The sequence below is a fragment of the Thunnus maccoyii genome, chromosome 2 (genome assembly GCF_910596095.1).
Source record: "Thunnus maccoyii chromosome 2, fThuMac1.1, whole genome shotgun sequence".
Lineage (NCBI taxonomy): Eukaryota > Metazoa > Chordata > Actinopteri > Scombriformes > Scombridae > Thunnus > Thunnus maccoyii.
The window spans coordinates 24,010,770-24,016,821 of record NC_056534.1 but is presented as its reverse complement, the minus strand read 5'-3'; the positions used below and the strand labels follow the sequence as shown (position 1 = coordinate 24,016,821).

Here is a 6,052-nt window from a genome sequence, read left to right as displayed (position 1 = left end):
CAGAAACACAACCTGATGCATAAAGATAGTACAACAGCGAAAAGAGTGAGAGATGCTCTGGTCAAGGAGCCGGCAGTAAAACACACATACACACTGAATGGCAGAGCCAGAAAGTGACGCAGCAGGATTCTGTGCACACTGGCCGTTAGTCTTGTTAATTAGTAAACTATAAAAGAACCACCACAGGAGCTCAATCACTATATCAGTGTTGCATGTTAACAGCCTAACCACAAAAATACCTTAACTGAAGTGAGGCCAGTAGCCAGGCGACTCCATACATGCAGAGGCATCCAGTATGAACACTTCCAGATGACACTGACTGGAGATGGCAATCACTGATGTGGAACATAATTAGGGCCCGAGCACCGACCGGTGCGAAGCCCTATTGAAACTGAAGGAGTTATTATTATTCCTCCGAAACAAACGCATTTTTGAGGGCCTAAACATGCACGAAAACTCATGAAAATTTGCACAGATGTCAGGACTGGCGAAAATTTCGATATTTTATGGGTCTCGAAATAAAGCGGGACAAAATGGCTCGACAGCGCCACCTAGAAAGTCAAGAAAATTGAGCCCCTCGATACAGATTGTCGTAGGAGAACGAAATTCGGTATGCATATGTATCATGACCAGACGCACCAAAAAGTCTCAAGGACACATAGCCTAACTCCAACAGGAAGTCGGCCATTTTGTATCAAAGTTGAAATTTTGCACCGATTTTGTCATTTCCAGCCCGCATACTTTAACGAACTCCTCCTAGAGATTTGACCCCAGGACTTTCAAATTCGGTCCGTATCATCTACAGGCATAGGAGATTAAAAGTTGCTAAAACAATTCTCATTAGTCTTTCCTAGGGGGCGTGGCTGGGCGGCGAATTTCGATCCTTCGCCATGAAAAATGAAACGGCTATAACTCCGGCATACATGATCCTAAGAGAGCCAAACCTTTTGTGCTTCATAAGAGTCCCGCCCTGAACGGGTCCATGTGACAATACAGGATATGAGTCATAGCGCCACCTCCTGGCAACAGGAAGTTACATGTTTTACGCTCTGACGCCCTGTGGGCAGCACGGTGATCGAATCCAGCTGAAATTTACTGAGAATAGCCTCAAGACCTTGGAGATCTTATATTATGAAGTTGGTGACCCTTCGTTGAAAGGTGTTGCCATGGCGACGCGGCGAATTTCGATGTGACGCCATGAAATTTCAATGCCTTATAACTTGACTCCACGTGGTCTGATCTTTTCCAAATTTCATATGCTTGTTAAGAGTCCCAATCTGAACACATGTTCAGTCTCATATTTAGCGAAAGTCATAGCGCCACCTACTGGCAACAGGAAGTATCATGCGTCATACTTTGTCTAATTACTCCTAGGAAATTTGGCTGATGCACCTGAAATTAAGTCAGCTAATAAACAAGACCTTGGTGATGCTACATTTGGCAGCTCATGACCCAAAACTGAATGCTGTTACCATGGCGACACATCCTTCGCCATGAAATATGATACTGTTTTTCAGGGAGAAGGGATTGCTCTACAGTCATGAAACTTGACACACATGTCTAGAGTGATGTCAGCTAAAATCCTATGTGGTCGCTTTGAATGGGCGTGGCAAAATGGCTCAACAGCGCCCCCTTTAAAATTTCAAAATTGCAGCCCCGCCTTCCAGATTAACGTAGAAAGATGAAATTCACAGGGCACATGTATAATGTCAACACGCACAAAAAAGCCTCTTGAAGCCTTATTGTAAGTCGAACAGGAAGTCGGCCATCTTGAAAAAAATGGTACATTTTCGCCTTTTCTTGGCCATTTCGCATACCTTGTATTTTAAAGAACTCCTCCTACAGAATCCATCGTAAGGACTTAAAAATCAGTGTGTGTCATCTAGACTAGTGTATGATCATGATGGTTTGGCCGTGGCGTGGCGTTGAGTTTTGATGTTTCGCCATGACAGAGGAAATTGATATAACTTGAGTGTACACGGTTGGATCTGCCTCAAACTTTACACAACAAGTCACTGACAAAAGCCCTTCGACTGAGCGTCACTTCGACATGCGCTGGGGTGCGAGGGCCCGATCATCGCTGCTTGCAGCTTTAATATACTTTTGTTTCCTGGACTCCCAGTTTCATGCTGTTTAGCCATGTGTAGTGACAGATTGGCATGAATAAAGGACCCATACAAGCTTGTGAATTACTGTGTACTGAGGCTGCGTGTGATTTATTTTCCTCTCAAGCCAGATTACTATGCAGCAAATTTGAATTATGATGTTCAAATTGCACTGGAATATTAAGCCGTCTATGACTTCCGTAGATGAGCTGAGAAAACAAGGATGTTAGTATGGAGAGGAAAGCCAGTGAAAATCCTGTGATTTTCTTCATAATATTCCACAATAACTTAAAAAAGGCGATGGTGCAGGTATTTTAACATTGTCATTATTGTCCTTGTCTCTGTGTTTTATGATTTTGTTTACCTTATATTTTGCAAATTGCTTTTCTACCATGATTTGATCAGTGCTATTAGTTGATAGCCTGATAACTAATACAATATTAACTAAAATTGACTGACATCAACAATGTGGCCAGCTGGACTGCTCTATCTACTGGGTAGCCTCATGTTGTCACAAAGTGCTCCCAACTGTCTGTAATTAAGTCACATCTTCCCAATGGCGCTGATCTTAGAGTAGTAGGATGCTATTGCCCACCATCGGCATCACATGAAGTTGTACGAGTGCTTTCAGACCTCTTACATAAGTTATCAGACAAGGACTATGTTTTATTGGGAGATTTAGATTGGGACTGGCTTTCAACGTCCTCAAACTCACTTAAGAACATCTGCAATGCTCTAAATCTGTCACAATTAATTAACATTCCAACTTGGTTAAACTCAAAAAACCTGGAGAAGGCTACATTGCTTGATGTTATCCTTACAGATTCTCCATGTAAATATTCTGCAGTTGGAATATTCAGTAATGATGTCAGTGATCACTGTACAGCTGCCTGTGTTAGAAACTGCAAACTACCTCAGACTAACCCCTGTTACATTTTTAGAAGAAATTACAAACATTTTAATGAACAAGCTTTTTGCCTGATTTGTATAACAGTGACTTGGACCTTGTCTGTGAAAAGGTGGATGTTGATGTAAAAGTGAGACATAATTGTAGTCCTACTTGATCTTATATTTTGCATGTCTTATTTTTATTATATGCATCTGGTTTTAGTGAGTTGCCCTGCATGCTTTTTTTTATATGGTTTTATATTTTCTAATATTGTGTTGGACTGTGTGCATTGAACTCTAATTGATCAAGTGATGGACTAAGTGAGAACACCGGTGAGTGATTGGATGACACACCCCCCTTCACTCAGGATTGGCGGACTGGACTGAGTTCCTTCATTTTTTTGGCTGAGTGTCAGAGGTGAAGGAGGTGGAGAAGGAAGGAAAGGGAGAGAGACTTGGAGACACGGGAAGCGACGGGTTCGCTCCACAGAAAATCGGTTGCAGTTGGTCGTGGGAACTTGAGGACGGAGACTACTCGTTGAAGCAGCATGAATACACTGGAGGAAAGGTGAAGCTGGGACAAGGAAGCAGACAGACCACAGCGGGACGAGCCAGGCGTCGATGACGAAGACTTGGTTCAACGCGCACTATTACGATAAGTAAAGGAATGTGTAACAGGCTACTCTGAGGGTGTGTGTGTGCTAGTGGTAGTCATAGGTCACTTGATTGAGGATATTTATTTTCCTCCTCTTACAGTGGCTCCGTATACAAGGTCCCGGAAGAAGTGGCGTGACTGGAGCAGAGGAGCCGACAGCTGCAGGACTTCCTTTCCCCCTTGTGTCACAGAGAACTTTAGTATCCCCCTTCCCCTATCTATTTATTGGCCCACCATTGGAACAGACATTTTAAGGATTTTTTTTATTCCATTTTAAAGATTCTTGGTTACCACAAGCTTCTTTTAAAATAACTCATTCTCCGCCTTGTTTTAACAACTTGTGAATAAAATTCCTGCATTGTCACTGTGCGTGCGTTGTATTTTTTAACAGTGGAAATTCAAGCTGGTATTTTTAAAAGAACCTCACACTTGTGTGACATTGACTTGGCATGGATTATTTTAAAACAACCCTCTTGGCCCTAATTAATAACCATGCACCTCTGAGAAGATTTAGAGTCAGTAAAGACAACCCATGGTTTAATGAATCTATCTCATCCTCTGTCAGAGAAAGAGATAAGACATGGGCCAAGGCTAAAAGAAGTTAGGATGCTAGAGACTGGGTATAAAGATGCAAATACCCTAAATTGATTAAAAAAGGTGAGTAATACCTTGACTTAATAAATGAAATCCTAAATGATCACAGTAAATTTTGGAGGTTGTTTAGATCTTCATCCGGGTCTATTACGTACTCTACTCTTCCTGATCTTTTAAAGGTAAGTCAAAGCAAAATTAAGGATAAACACAACATAGCAGATGCTTTTAATAAGCCACTCTCTCAAATCTCCCTGTAGATGTTAAAGACAGTGTTGCCACCTCCTTAAGTTGCCCTGGAAATAGTTTTAAAGTTTTCCCCATTTCTCCCACTCAAGTTAACAAAGCTCTATCAAGTCTTGATTGTAAGAAGTCTGCTGGTCCTGACCAAATTGAGTCTTATTTTTTAAAAACAGCTGCAGATCTGTGAGACCCATTGCCAACATATTTTTTTTAAATCTTTGTCTAAGCAGTGGTTTGAGCCCCAGCTCCTAGAAGTCAGCGTTTGTCCTTCCTTTATTTAAAGATGGAGATTCCTCTGTCCTGGATAATTATCGCCCTATTTACAGACTGTCCATTATAGCTAAAGTATTTGAATCCCTTGTAAACAGCTAAAACACTTTTTGTCTGATAATAATCTTTTAAGTCTCAGTCAGGTTTTAGACAAGGGCATAGCACTATAACTGCATCAGTTATTATGCAGTTATTACTGCTCTGAATGATAAAACATCATGTGCTGCACTTTTTATTGACCTATCCAAAGCATTTGATTCAATGAATCATGGTCTTCTCCTGCAAAGACTCAAACATATAGGTTTTTCTAACCCTGTGCTGAAATGGTTTTTGAACTATCTGACTGGGAGAACTCAGTGTGTGTCCACAGACAATTATAACTCTGCATCTCTAACCATAAAGACCAGTGTTCGTCAAGGATCTATCATGGAACCAATTTTACTTTCCATTTATATAAATGATCTTGGTGTAGGATTAAATCCAGCAAAGGTACACCTCTATGCAGATGACACTATTATTTATACTGGTGGCAATGGATTCCCTATAGACTGCTTTTAATTTATTGCAGGTGTCACTTGTTAAATTAAAATTGGTTTTAAACTCTAAAAAGAGTACATTTATGATCTTTATGTGTTCCCGTTCATCACTCACTGATTCAAGGCTTTCCATAAGGATATGGAGTAGCCAGCCAGTGGGAAATAGTAGCCAGCTAGGGGGGTCTGGGGCCATGCCTCCCTGGAGAAAGATTTTGATTGTAAAAGCTCAAATTTGGTGGCCTCTGGCACATTCTTATGCCACTATTCCATCATATACACTGATCTTAATTATTGCATATTTTAATGAGTTTGCCTACCCAATTGTAAACATGTAGTGAATTATTATAAAGGAGAATTAGGCTTCTTGTACATTTTAGTCCACACAGTCTGTAAAGAGCTATTAATATTTAAAAACAGGTTAATTAATTAGGGGTCATTAGACCTTATTTATTATTTTTTATATATTTTTTATATATTTGCTGACACATTCTCTGTAGGGTTATTTTAAGGGGAAACATATTTTTAATCCCATGTCTTATCTAGCCTATGTATTGGTTTTAAATTAAATTATTTATAAAATAAACCTATGCCAAAATAACTCTAAAATAACAAAACATGTGAATCACTTGACTCAAATCATGTGAATTTATTGAATCAACTCAACTTCTAGTCATTTTCGTCTTCATTTTCACCTTCACTATCATCCTGAGTGTGAAGCTGAGGCATAGCCTACATTTTCCTCATATGACACAGGCCTCTTTGAC

The 6,052-nt window shown here is 40.2% G+C and overlaps 1 long non-coding RNA gene across 1 annotated transcript; it reads left to right on the top strand.

Moving 5' to 3' along the window:
• The first annotated feature begins 2,828 nt into the window (after window positions 1–2,828).
• LOC121885346 lies at window positions 2,829–4,012 on the top strand. Its single transcript, XR_006092540.1, has 2 exons — window positions 2,829–3,652; window positions 3,750–4,012. It is a non-coding gene; the product is annotated as an uncharacterized LOC121885346 (long non-coding RNA).
• Window positions 4,013–6,052: the final 2,040 nt, after the last annotated feature.